This window comes from Pleurodeles waltl, chromosome 9, assembly GCF_031143425.1.
Source record: "Pleurodeles waltl isolate 20211129_DDA chromosome 9, aPleWal1.hap1.20221129, whole genome shotgun sequence".
Lineage (NCBI taxonomy): Eukaryota > Metazoa > Chordata > Amphibia > Caudata > Salamandridae > Pleurodeles > Pleurodeles waltl.
Window position 1 is genome coordinate 968,049,963 of NC_090448.1, and position 15,021 is coordinate 968,064,983.

A 15,021-nucleotide genomic window follows, 5' to 3' on the forward strand; every position below is an offset into this window, starting at 1 on the left:
TACAGAAATTGTGCTCCAAGGCTTCTACCATCTCGAGTGGAGAGTCTTCGTCACCTGCAATGATTACAGTGTTCTGCATGTATAAATTACACAGTTGTGGGTTTTTTGGATGACTGCTTGCCAAATGATTTTAATTGGTATTCAGCTTTTTAGAGTCCAACAATGGCAATGAGATTGTGCACTGGAAGGTACCATGAACGTCCATGTGCCCGGTTTTGGCCATTATCCTGTGATTACCTTTGTTATCTTTATATAAGGCAAAACTTATGGGCATTCCATCAATTATCGTAAAGTCTGGAAATTGGTAAACCAACTAGGCGAGAAATACTGTCCTTCACATGGACAGCTTAATTCAGAGGGGTCACCACACGATACAATCTGGGGCCAAATTGAGAAACTTCACACTACGTGGATGAGTGACGTTTCCCTACTTTGCCCAAGGTGCAGCTTAGAGTCACCCACTCCTATCCCTACAGTTCAATGTCCCATTAAAGAATAATACAGCTTTAGGCTGCAGTCTGTTGGCTACTGAGTGGAGTTTTCTCTGCTGCCATTCGGGTCTGTCATTGGGTCTAAGTGCCAGAGGAACACAACAAAGCGACCCTTCAGCAGACAGATGACTCTCATTCACAGCTGCGGAAACTCATACCGTGTTCTGTGAGCATCCTGTAGTGGGCACTTTTCTTTACAATAATGTTTCATGCCAATGCCACAAAGGGCAGCACAGGCAATTGTACGGCAAAAATAGGTACGAATGCCCAGAGGGATATGTATTATGAGTGAATGGAAATGGGTCTGGCCACCAAATATTTGTCATGCCCTGGTGTCTCTTTGTCCTGTTCTCTCTGCTAGGTAACTATGTGTGCCTCTTGCGAATGTTTGTTCATTGGAATGGAAGAATGAGGAAAGTTGGGGTATCCTGTGTCTATCTACGTGGACGTGGTATGTTTTGTGTGGTGTGACGCGATAATTTGGTGCTGGCGCTGTAGTTGGCCTGTCTACTATGTCTGTTTTTGATAGGGAGTTATATCTGGTATTTTGTGCTTTATATGTGTCCTCCATCGTCTGCTTTTTCAGGTACCTGATCAGACTCACAGTATGGTGATGCTTTGCGTTTATATGTAGCACAGAATGATGGAAGTTTTAATTGAAAGCATATGGAGGCAGGTACTGGGCAGGCCATACGACCTGCTCATGGTCGGGTTTGTGTTATTTATGACTTCAGTGTGCCTGATGCCATGATTATTAAATAAGTATGCAGAGTCCGAAATGTATTTGACCAAGTGTGAGCAGCTACTTCAAAGACTCCTTTTGTGATGCTGAAAACAGGCTGTGGGAAACTTGCTTTTGTATGGCGATGTTATGTGAGGACTTTGGAGGTAGGATGTTCTGAGGTTTTAGCAACTGATGTAAAGAGTAAACATATCAGCAAATGTTGTTTATCGACAGGTGCAATTCCGTCATCGATGCCAAAGTTTAGATTGGGTTGCAGTCAAAATGTTATAGCTTGAGTGGATTAGGAATGGATTTTCGAAGTTCATAGAAGGTCAAAGTTCTAATAAAGGGTTGTAGGATGCATTTATGAATGGCAGGTTCTAATGATGTTGATGATGACACTTGATAGGGCAAACAGGGATATGATTTGATGTGCGGAATTGTAGTTTTAGTCATAAATGTGGTATTGCATTATATAACCTTGTCAGCACTTTGGCCTCCATTAATACCAAAGGATGGTTGGGGTGAAGATCGTTCGTCACTTTTAGAAGACATGGCTTGCCTCGTTCCCATGTCACGCTTCCAATAATGCATTATTACGCAGCCAGCTAATTTCTCTTAATATTATTTGTTCAACTAGCTTGGTTGTCATTGTTTTGTGTTTACATTTGCCCCGGGGGTGGAAGCATTGAGATTGTCCACTAGAGGCATTTACTCCATTAAGCTATCCCATCAGTGCAGGTAATAGCACCAGCTTACTCTCCTACGGAGTTAGCACTTTCTGCAGAAATTAAAATATTTTTCACCACTACCATTAATCTCTAAGTTCTGAGATAAGGGCATCAATTTAACTTGGGTGGCCATACTTAAAGACATTTTTATCCAAAGTAGCTTCCGCATATTTTGAAAAACATTACTTCTGGTGGTGGGGAGATCATGCCATGCATGCATGAGGGACATGTCATCAATTATGTTATTTCTTGCGGTGTTGGACAGGGACAAAACCAAAATTAAATGGCTCCCATCAGGAACCAATTAGCTAAAAAAGTGGTCCACATTTGCAAATTAGGCCACTTTTTAACTTGTAAAGACAAGCAGTAGGCCAACACAGCAATGAAGTTGCAGAGTGGCAGTTCCTCCTGGCAGCACAACAGTCATTCATTCTGGCAGAGTGTTATGGTTCCAGTAGAGATCTGATTTGGTGGGGTTTGGGGTCCAGTATTTATACTTGGGTGCCCTGGTTCTAGAAGGTGAGAGAAACGTCCAGGCCTTCATTTGGAGTCCACAAGGTTCCTGTTCTGCCCTCCCTGGCTCCAGACACTCTACAGGAAGTTATGAAGCCCTTTGTCTGAGGAGGTGCACAACCCTACTCAGGAGTAAGTGAGGCAGTGCTAAGCTCCATTCCCCCATCACTCCAGTGAATGGCCCATCAGGCTACTGATGGGCAATCAGGATGCAAATTTCACACCCAAGCTCCCTTTTGTGTGACTGTCTAGAGGGAATGCACAAAACCTAGCTGTCAACAACCCCAGAAGTGTATTTAAAGACAGGCAGAGGCACAGAATGGTTAAAGTAAGAAAATGCCAACTTTTTAAAAGTAAAAATAAATTGATGATGGTCGGAATGCTGAACAATGCAAATATTCGCCCCAGTCACAGATCTGGGTTTAATACATCTTTTTTTTTTGCCCACCATGTCACCACAGTTTGGACCCAGCCACATGCAAATCAGTCTTGACCCAGTTCCCCATGAGAACAGTCCAGCCCGAACTGACAAGCCAGGTCCTCCCTGGACCGGAAACAAGCATCCTGGGACCGTTTCAGGGTATTCGGGCTGGACTGTTCCCATGGGTAACAGGGTCAAGACTGATTTGCATATGCCTGAATCCAAACTGGGGTGGCGTGGTGAGCAAAATAATTGATGGATTAAACCCAGATCTGTGACTGGGTTGAATGTTTGATTGGTTCCGCATTCCATCCATCATTTGTATTTGTTTAACTTTCTAAAAGTGGCATTTTCAGGCTTACAATTTAAAATCCGACTTCACCATAAGTTGTGATTTTAAATTGTGAGTCCAGGGACACCAAACTCCATATTTCTGTCTTTTCCCATTTGGGAGTTACACTTAAAAGATGTTTTAAGCAACCCCAATGCTATCCTGTGGGAGAGATAGGCCTTGCAATAGCGAACAAACACATTTATGAGTTTTTCACTACCTGGACATTTTAAACTTAAAAGCACATGTCCAAATTTTTAAATACACTGTGCCCTGCCCTCGGGGCTAACTAGGGCTTACCTTAAAGGTGACTTACCTGTAATAAAAAGTAAGGTCTGGTCCTGGCATGTAGGTACACTTGCCTGGTCGAAATGGCAATTTAAAACTGCACACACAGGCTTTACAGTGGCAGGCCTGATACATGTTTGTCTGTGCGGTAAACACCACTCCGCTGGCAGAGTTAGCCAGAATTAGCAGAGTTGGCGTTTTGCCCTCTAAGGTCAGCAAAAAACTCTGTTAGTGCCTCAAAGAGTAGTTTGCCATGGGATTATTACACTCTCCCTAAAGGTCCACACACACACTATCTGTTTAATAACAGACTTGAACAAATAATACTCTTGTACATTTTCAGGCCTGCTGCTTGTCCCCATGGGATGCCCTTTCCAGCAGAATCCCACAGCACTTTGGAAAGGTCTCTTTCCAACAGCCCCTATACAGGTCGGCTTCTTTCAGTCTCTCTTCCCACTCGCTATCTTTCTAACTCTCTCCCACTTCTCTTCCTAGCTGCCTTTGGCCCTCTTTGCTCTGTTTTCCTTGTCTCACAGTTTCTTTCACTTCTTGTGTCCTCAGTCGTTCTCATTAATGTTCTCTCTCTACCCTTCTATCTCTCCCATTAACACTTTCTCCCACTCTTTCTGTGTCTCTCTCCTCCTGCACTCTTTTTTTCTCTAATTCTGTCCTGATGTTTTCTCTTTTCATTGTATTTTCTTGCTTTCTCCCTTCCTTCTCCTTCTTCCCTCTCTACCACAATCTCTTTTTAATCCCTCTCTAACTCACTCTGGCTTTCTCATTTGCCCTCTCCCTCGCTCTCTTAGTTTCTATTTGCGGTTTCTTCTCTCTTGTTTTCCCGTTTTACTCTTACTTTCTCGCCCACTCCATAGCTGCCTCTCTTTCACGTGTTTCCTTTGGTTCCGTCTTTCTGTCTCCATAGTAATGACCTACAAATAACACGACCTCTGTTAGGGGCGGCTCTGAAAGTATCGGTAGATGGCTGAACGTCGTTCACCAACAATGTGAAGGTTAATGACAATTTCCGTGCTCTTCTCCCCCGCTCGACGGTATTAAAATAAGTGACTTTCATGGGAACCAGAACCACAGAATGAGTGATGGGGCCTGGAACCTGCTGTCACTTAGAAAAAAGAATGTAAAAATCAGGGGGGCTGCAGAGGAGCGGAGGGCGTGACAGATACTTGTATTTCGTTTTACTTTAAGACAAAACATTGTAATTAATAATAATGTTGCATCATTTGTCTAACAAGCTGCCTAATGAGGCCCCGCGGTACAACACTGCTCAGAATGCGCAATTTTAAAACAAGCAGAGGATGATAAAGTGTTTGCCCAAGATCACACAGCATGGCTGAGTGGGAAACAGGGGCTGAACTCCCATTCGGCGAATCAAAGACAGGGGCTTCATCAGCAGCTCGTTACGTAAGCACAGGTGATTTTCTTTGGAATGTCTTAAAAAAGCATTTCGATCTCAGAGGTACATATTCTCCTGGGAGGCATCGAGTGGTGGTTGTTGGGGGGGGGGGGGGGGAGCACACACTGTCAGTGCCCACATGGTAAGGGAGGCTCGTGAAGTAGAATTATGAGGCAAAGGTGGTATGTGTGCCACCAGATCGTCATTAACCCATTGGGGTTGCCCGATCATTACATGTCAGTGCCGTAGCAACCCCACAAATCGAAGGATCAGGACTTTACAAAAGGACAAAGTTTAACTGTTGACAAGAATGCACTACACTGCAGACCCTCCTCCATCAAGATGACCTTAGAGAGGAGCTACACTCAAAGCAGAATATAGGTCTGTCCATTACCTTCTGGTTCCAGATGGCATCTTCAACACTAACAGGCCAGCACTCGGGTTTTCGCTGCCTCAAATGACTTCAACAATGGAGTGACAAACCACGAAATATTTGCCGTAGTAGCACTTGTTTATTACCAGGACAAAAGCCTCCTTCTCTTCTCCTCACACCCCAGACTTCCTGAGGACACAGAATGACAATCTTTGCCACAAAGGTGCCAGAGGAAACGAGCAGGATGATAGGTGGCAAAATGTAAGGACAGTAAAAGCGAAGCTTCCCCTAAACACAGCGAAGTGCAGTTCAACGAAATGCTCACAAACACACCTGTTTGAATACATGATTCATTGCCACGCCCACATCGGCAGGTAACATGACCACATCGAGCATGACACCAACAATGAGGCACAAAGGACTAGAAGCAGAAAAACGTCAAGATCATGTATTAAAAAAGGCATTTAAAAACTGAATGTCCCCAAAAGATTACGATCTCACTCTCTCTTTTTCTTTCATTCACACATGTTCTCACCCTCTCTTTCTGTCATGCACACATCCACACAACACCTACAAATGAAATGCCACCTAAAAGATGCAGCACACAAATACCACAGTACTGAAGCACATGATGGAATGCAATGAGCACAGCACACGCATTTTGGTACAAAGGAACAATAAAAGATAAAACAAGTGTAAGGAATCACAGTAAAGTGCAGGAAATGTACATTCCAGCCACGCCACCGTAGAACTCTAACCTGGCGGACCTTCAACAGATCGCAACCAGCCTTCCGAGCAAGACTTTCTACAGGTAATTGGCAAAATTGAAATACTTCCGCAGAATTGGCAATTGTCATTAGATGGCGAGACTGGATAGCTTGTTCTACCTGGGGATATACAGCTCTTAAAAACTAATTTGGTGAATCAGTTGGAGCGCCCCATTTTTGTTATTGAACCCTCAGTCCTTGGCAGCCGAAAATTATCTACCCAATTTGCTGGATTCAAACTTCTTGAATCAACACACATTCTTAAATCTGCAGTTTCTTTAAGGGGTTGGCAGAATCTTTAAATCTTCTGTCGGAACTGGACGAATTTCGTAATTCCGCGTTACTCTTGTAATGTGGAATTACTAATAATTCTGTATCTCCCCCTGCTGGCGGAATAAATTAATCAGCACTAGAGACGAGTGCACCATGAGGCATAAAGCTCTTTTAAGGAGAGCTACCACTACCAGCAGCAGTATCGGCAGAGCCAGTAGCACTAACTGCACCCGGACCCCAGTGCCCCTGTACGACTGGAGAGCGGTCGTGCACTTCTCTCCTTCTCAGTGTTAACCCATGAGATTTTTCAGTCTGACTTTCAGGTGATTTGTGGACAGTTCCTGAGGTGCTTTATCTTGGTTTTGACTAAATGTTGGTGATTTTTGCAGATGTCCACTTCACTGCTCTCTCTGTCCTGCGGCCCCTTCTATCCCCCAATTTATTTTGTATATTTTTTTATTCCCCTCTTCTGAGTAGTGTTATTTTTAAATTATTTGGGACCTTCGTGTGCCTATCTGCCCTCTCAAGTCACCAACACACTAACAGGGTGCCCGTTGTGGAGGGCAGGACCACCAGACTGATGCGCCTCACAGAGAAAAAACCTTGAAAACTGATTTCCTAAAGGAAAAGTGCCAGTGGTCGCTGTTCAATGGGACCTGTCAAGTCTCTCTAGAGGAGAAAAGAGGGCAATTTATTCTCAATGGAGGTGGGCATGAGGCTGACGTCTGTGCCAATAGGTCTGCCAAGGTAGCCGGGGTAACCCCCGAAGGGGCTGTGGTAGCCCACGACTGAACACGCCACCTGGACCCAACAGATCGACTTCACCATGTCCTGCGTGGGCTATGCCGTGGTCCTGGGCAACATGTGATGCTTCCCACACCTATGCTACAAGATCGGTGCAGGTAGGTGTCCGCCTCAGGGTGCCTTAATACCTTTATATAATACTTTGTGTCATTTACAGCGCTTTCTTTTCTACCATAGACATGTAGTGTCACACCATTGCAATTAACAACCTGTATACATGTTAACAACATAAGAGAATGAAATGGTTTGCCGTATCTTCTGGAATCACAAAGATGTCGCTGCAAGCTGTCAACCTTCAGAGCTATCCAACTTTCTTAACATCTCTTGTAGCGCCTATATTACATGTTTACCCTTACAATACGACTGTGCCATTCCTTCTACGAGTACTGCCATCTGCCATCTGTTTCATTCAACGATGTGCTGCTGAAAAATAGAGACTTCGCCCCCTCAGCACCAGCTAAGGACAGAGTCACAGCGTTTCATGTAGCCGTGTTTCTCTGTAGTCAGGGTTCCTCTGAGATGTCTCACAACCTTTGCTCTTGTTAACACCCCTGCTTTAAGTTGTGCACATCCTGCTGTCACTCGTATAGGAAGCACTCTTTATTACCCCCTCAACCAGACACCATCAATGGTGACAGGTGAAAGCCCAGCTGTTAGTATTCCCTGGTTTTGAGGGGGTTCCATTTCCTGATTACATCAATGTCTTGAGTAGTGGAAGGCTTAACTTTTCCACAGGGAGCCCTCTTGTTTTGCATTTTGTCACTTCATCCAATAGTTAATCATTGTATTACAGGCACAGCCCGTCCTTTAGGGTGGAGGGGCCACCCCCCCCCCACCTTTTGCACCTCATGAAGAGTGACGGTCAGGCTGAAGAAAAGGTCAGCCTGACAGACACTCTTCATGTTCAGGTCAGGCAGCCAGAAGCAGACATGCGCAGTTTGCGCAGACTCCTGGCTGCCTGAGCTGAACTTTGCTGGGCTGAAGAGGTCACAGCTCCTGTGGGCATGACCTTCTCGGCTCAGCAAAGGTGCCTCAAGGCCCTCCCCCGGGTGAAGAGGGAAGCGTCACCCATTGACTTCGACCTGGGCACTTCAGGTTTAAGCCCTGAAGCGTCCAGGGTGAGTCTCAATCAGTGACACCTCATCACAGAGTGGGGTGGGGTCAGCAGTCTCACTGACCCCATCCCACACTGAGACGAAGACCCTCCTGGGACCTCCGAGGCTGAAGGTAAGTGTGTGTGTGATCTTATAAAATGAATGTTTGGTGCGTGCGTGTATGTTTGAATGTTATGAGTGTTGTTAATGGATGTGCGTGCATGCGTGTGTGAAAGAATGAGCGTGTGAGATTCCCGCCCGCCCGCCCCCTCCCTCCTAAAGATGCCTGCCGCCACTGGTGTTTGTACTGGAGCACTTGTATAGCGCTTCATACTGCTGGAGAGCAGAGAAGCGTTATGCTTTTATGGATTCTTGGGCACCCATTTGGAAGTGTGTGGTTAAAAGGGAGCTGGGGATGGTAGGCCCTAAATGGGAGAGGTGGGCTACTGTGCATGCGGTTGGAAGACATGCTCCAAACATTGTGGCTCGTGTTGGCAAACAGAAAGCATTAACCACATGAGATCTGTTATATTTTGTCAGTTTGCGTTGCTTTTGCATCAAAAAATGATGCAAATGTGGCACAAAAAAAGTATAAATATGGGCCCTGGTTTGTGACCAGTCAGATCTATAAATGAGGGAGGTGTGTCTCTAATGCCTGCTGCTTGCTTTATCTACTTCCGAAGGATGAAAGGAGGAGCAATTCCTCCAGGGTCCGGGACCTGCAGGAGGATGACTTTCTGAGGAGATGTGTGACTAATATTGGAACCTGTGACCAGCTAGTTACGGAGAGACCTTCCAGTAGGCGCAATAAGTAACTCACCGAGGTCTTTCCGGCATGACTTCTACAGGAGAGCTATCCCTCCAGCACGGGGTAAATTACTTTGGGGTGCTATGAATGATCCAAGGAGTGATAGAGTCCTATTTTTTTATTGAAGGATGTGACAGACCGCTAGGAAGTCTCTGAAACAAATTGTCACTGACTCTTTCCCAACCCTTCTGGTCTGTTGTGAGCACTGCGGATTTGTCTGCTTGGCAGTTGCAGGAGGTGCACAGCACATCTCCAGGGCACACACTCGAGGTGCACTTGGGAGGGCTGGTCTTGGAGCTGGATCTGCTTTGCAGACAATGATTGGCCCAATTGCTTAAAAACATAACACGGTTCTCTGCCCCTGCAAACCGCCAATAAATTTAGTTCTTTTTCCCGTTTTTAAACTCAATCTCAACTCTGTATTGTCAAATATTCAATAAGTAGTACTCGCAACACTTCCCATCAAGATCCTTTAGTACGCCTCATCGCCAACCTTGGAATGATGGATTTGCTGGCTTCTTGAAACTGGAGCAAGTATTTACTTACGGATAAGCAAAAGGCATGTCTAGTATAATAAAGGGGCACAGAAAATAACTATCAGTGAGAGGCATGGAACACACCTGCATCACACATTCTAAAGATGTCCCTGTGCTTAATGCCTCTCCAGTGACATTGGCATCTTGTAGTACGCTGGCTCCTGTAAGTTACTTGTTTGTATCTCACATGACTTAAAATCGACGAGTAAATGTAATAAGTTGGGCTATATGTAGCGCAAAAATACACTATTTAAACGTGAACTCAAGTTATTTGATGATTACATAATTCCTAGTGAGCCTCAGCTGGTGGAACACAAGCACTGTTGTGCATCAAAAACGACATTTGGACATATTGGCCGCATTTTGATGAAAGTCAATGCAGTGGTAAGTATGAATATAAACAAAGGACAAAAAAACACTGCAGGAATCCTGTGGGGTAAAGGAGGCACCATCTACCACACTCCACTGCACTTGAGCCCTCAGGAGAAAGGGGGGACCAATTACAGTGGTAGTTTAAAAAGCGCTGGCCTGACCCTCAGCGTGGAATGAAAACAGACACTACTATTGACTAGATTGGGCAAAGGAGACTACAACTCCCAAACTCCACTGTGCCTGAGCCCTGTGGAGAAGGTGAGGCACAAAAAGCACTAGTCTGATCTGCAGAACAGGACGTGCCCAGGAGCTGCCCTGGCTCTCCTACAGTGGGCCAAGGGCGGACCCGGCTGCATCCATCAGAGCACTGGAAGAGGCATGGCTCGGCCACCGCTCTTGGCCTGTCAACTTTCCTTTTTTTATAATGAGGATGAAATGGCCAAGAGAACAGCATGGTGGGTCATGATAAAGAGCATAAACTTGCTGGCACTATTGCCTCCTTTCTAATCAATGCGATGGGGCCTATATATAAAGAAAAATCGTGGAAGAACAATTGACAATTGCTTGGAAATCTTTAACAAGGGTAGGTCATAGCGAGGAGCATGCAACTACCATTGTCAGTCACATTATTTCCAACGAAAGGGCCATGATCACCTCAGTTTTGCTAGGGGCATCATCTAGGGGTAAGAGAAGAATACTTGTATTCTGGATACAGTTCCTACTGCTGATGTCCAGGATGGAGTTGTTACAGCCCATGAACCTGATGTAGCTGGTTTGCCCCCAAGACAAAAATTACTCTGTTAGTCTCCCTCGCAGTAAAAATCAAGTTGTATCCATTAATGATTGTTGATTAAATAACAATTTGAGGTGCCTAATTGATTGCTCCTTTCTGAGTGCTCAGATAAATAGGCTAGAGGTTGTATTGAACATGTGTGACTTCTTCTTGGGGACGATAAAAGCTTTGGAGGATAACATTGCAATTATGGCTAAATTGCCCTATGCCCAAAATATCATGCAAAGTGTGGACATGCCATGTCAACACCTAGAAACTGGCAGTTACACCATTCAGATGAATGCCTGGATGAGTCTCCAGTTGCTGCTGTTCTTAATCAGCAGCACCATAGGGTTTCAGACCCTGACCCTCCGACAAACACAGCTCAAAAGATTATCCCTGTTGACCACCCTCATTCATCCAGAAGCAAGTTGAGGTCTCTGCATTTGAATCCAGAAGCTACCCTTTTTGTTCTTGTTCTTACGAGAGTGCCCCCATTATGCCAACATGGAAATGAAGACTGCAATCAATTGTTTAACATGTTGGTGCACTGGGTAAATGGTCAAGCTGGGACCCCAAGCCATTGCCATAGAGAGATTGAAATGGCTCACAGGGTTCGTTAAATTGGAAATAGACCAAAGAAAGATGCCAATGATTGCGTTGTAATAAACTTCAGGGGAGCAACCATTGTTGGCTCCCCGTTAGAGAGGATGAATTATTCCTCCGCACCCGATACTTCAGTCAAAGCTGATCCACTGGGATGTTTCTATAATCTTGCCAACAGTGAATAATATTGAACAGTGTCTGAACTCGTCTTACTACAATGTTCCAGTTGCTAACAATTTTACTTTTTGGTAAAAGCCAATTGATTGCCAAGCAAACCCCTTTTCCTGCTTTGTTCATTACAAAAGAGCCACCAGATGAAGGTTGTACTGATAATACAATACCAACCACAAATGAAGACCTACCTTTTCCTATTGGCACCAAAATGGTTTCTTGGAATTTTGCTGGGTTAAGTGTTAAGGCTGATGATTTTGATTTGATGCATCATATCTTGGGTTTCATTTGGTTTATTTACAGGAGACTTGGGTCTTGAACCCAGTTCATTTTAAAGGCTATACCTTTAATTTCACTGTTGCCGTTGCATCTACTTCAGGTGGAGCAAAAGGGGGCTTACTTATATTGGTTTCATTACAGTCCAGTGGTAAGCTTACTTCTAATCTTGATTCCTCAAACTTCCAATTATTTTGGTTTGAGTAAACAACAAACTTTTTTGGCAATTAATTTTTATAATTGCAATTTTGATTCTTCGAATAATGACATTGTTTTCTCTCTAAGGGTGGCTCTGGATTTTTTTATTGACAAACTTAGTTATTAGTTTGGGCGGGAGACTTTAACATTCGGCTCTGCAAGCTCTTGTCATCCACTACATGTGACTTGTTTAGTCCGTTGTGCAAGGTGTTGACACACTATTCCCATACTTTTTTATGGGGATTATTGAATTTTTTTTGCAGTAAAGTATAATCTACAATTTGCATCAGACATGTTCCCAAATTCAGCTGCTTAGAAGCTGATTTTTTTGTCACAGCACTATTTTATTCTATATACACATTATCATACTTACTATAATTAAGATTGCACAGTGCAAGAAAATATTTTCAGTGATCATAATTTTATCATCATCTGCTTAAGGTGATGGCGCTGTGTTACTGCTGTTCACAAACATTTCTGTCCTTTTGGTGGTGAGTAGAAATAAAGGAATTGTAATGAAAGTGGGCTATATTGATAAAACTGCGAGTTTAGTCAAACTTTTTTTCTAATAATAAAAATATTGCAATGTCTTGTTTCGGTTGCAATATTGCGCCTCAGAGCTATAGCTGCATTTGTGTTCTATCTGGGGCAATCAAGAATCTTTTGATAGCGCCAGTGGGCTCTCCCAACGAAAAAGGACCAAGGTGATTTGATTAAAACTGCTCACTAGCTCATCATCAAATTATGGTTGCGCTGAAAACAGGAACTAGAGACTCGGAACCTATCTGCTATTATAGGGCAGGTTATGCTATTGAGGAAAGGGAAAAAGTAATTAGAGAGCATGCTTGGGAGTCCTTGATAGTGACTTTTACCAAACGGGCCAGCCAAGTGTTTATTTAAAGATATGCCTCACTATGCCCCTGACACAGTGATTCTTCAAGATAAATCGATGGAGTACTTTACCAAGGTGTATTCAAGTTTTCCCTGAAACCTTTAGCCAAACTGTGGGCCTGAGAATCTACCTGCTATAAAGTTTCTGCCTTGATTTTGAAATTTGTGAGGTGATTGCAGCAATAAACAGGTGTCCAACTGGAAAGGAAACGGGTTATGAAGGGGTGCTAATCGATTTATTTAAGGACAACATGACCCTATGGTGCCCACTTGTGACTAATGTTCTTAAAATGTAGCAATCTGCAGTCCTCCTAAGGCTTTGTCCCACTCTCTAACTGTATTAATTTTTAAAATGGGTGATAAAGGTAAATCGAGTTCCCACTGCCCCTCTCGCTCATTGACTCAAATGCAAAAATTGCAGGCAGAATTGTATTGGGTCCACTGGGGCACTGGGCTGAGTAAAATCATATTTTGCCTGGTCTACAATTTGGCTTCCGAACTGGATTAGGTTCGATTGAGCAATCCCTTAATCTCTATCTTTTGACAGCAAAGTACACTATTGCCAATCCTAGAAATCTTTACTTGGGTTTCATTGACCTCAGTTCAGCATTAGATTTTGTTATTAGATCAAAACTCTGGGACCCAATGACTCAATTGGTGGCAGGTGAGCAAATCATGAGGTTTTTAAGACACTTGCACTCGAATATCACTGCAAGTGTGAGATATGGTCCATATGGGGCGACCATGAAGCCCTTTACTGTACAGAGGGGAGGGCGACAGAGCTGAGTGTTTGCCTCATTGTTGTTTACATTAGACATTATCAGCTTGAGAAGGTTTTGATGGAGTCAAGTATTGATTTCACCCAGGTAGAATTTCGCTTGATACCAGCCTTGAGGTATGCTGAGGATGCAGTGTTGTTACTGTTTACTTCATTTATGGCATCAATACAATTAAAACCCTCTTTACGGTACATGGCCACCTTTGTATTCAAAGAGATCTCGTACTATTTAAGAACTTGAGAAGTGGGGATGTTTCTCACCTTTTTCTACCTGGGGGTTTTGTTAGATGAACGTTTGACCTGGAAACCATTGGTTTTGGCTAAAAACACTGTGGGGGTCATTCTGACCCTGGCGGTCTTTGACCGCCAGGGCCACGAATGACAGAAGCACCGCCAACAGGCTGGCGGTGCTTCAATCCCCATTCCGACTGCGGCGGTAAAGCCGCGGTCGGATTGCCGGGGCCGGCGGTCATCCGCCGTTTTTGCCCCGGCTGGGAGAATCCGCAAGGGCAGCGCTGCAAGCAGCGCTGCCCTGGGGATTCTGACCCCCGTACCGCCAGCCTGTTTCTGGCGGTTTTCACCGCCAGGAAGAGGCTGGCGGTAACGGGTGTCCTGGGGTCCCTGGGGGCCCCTGCACTGCCCATGCCACTGTCATGGGCAGTGCAGGGGCCCCCTAACAGGGCCCGGCCTGCTTTTAACTGTCTGCATGGCAGACAGTGAAAAGCGCGACGGGTGCAACTGCACCCGTCGCACCGCTGCAACACCGCCGGCTCAATTCGGAGCCGGCTTCTGTGTTGCGGCCTCATTCCCGCTGGGTCGGCGGGCGCTAACTTGGTTAGCGCCCGCCGGCCCAGCGGGAATGTCAGAATGGGGGCCGCGGAATTTTGGCCGCGTGGCGGCCAAATGGCGGTTTCCGCCTGGCGGGTGGAGGTAGCCGCCTGCCAGAGTTGGAATCACCCCCTGTGTCTGCTGGGAGCATTGACTCTGTCTACAGATTTATAGCCAAACTGAGCACTAAACAATTAAAAGAAATGGTTACCATTTTTAAGTCTAAATGAATCCCAATTGCCCCTGGGTGTATGTTAACAATTAGGTGTACAGTGAACAGAAAATGCATGTCTTATGAGGCATTTGGCAGTTCCCTCCAGTACCTCCACATCTATATCTCATGCCGAATTGGGTCTAGATACATCTCGGATCACATTAAATTGAGCCCTTTGATGCTTTAGATAACAATCTGGACCAAGGCTGAAACTCATTTAATCAGCTGGTACTTGAGGGCAGTCTGAAATTAGATACCGCTCCTAAGATGCCATGGTTATATTACATTAAAGGTCAAAGTTCTAGCATAGATCGACTGGATTTTAGAGTAACCGTGTCAATATGTCTATG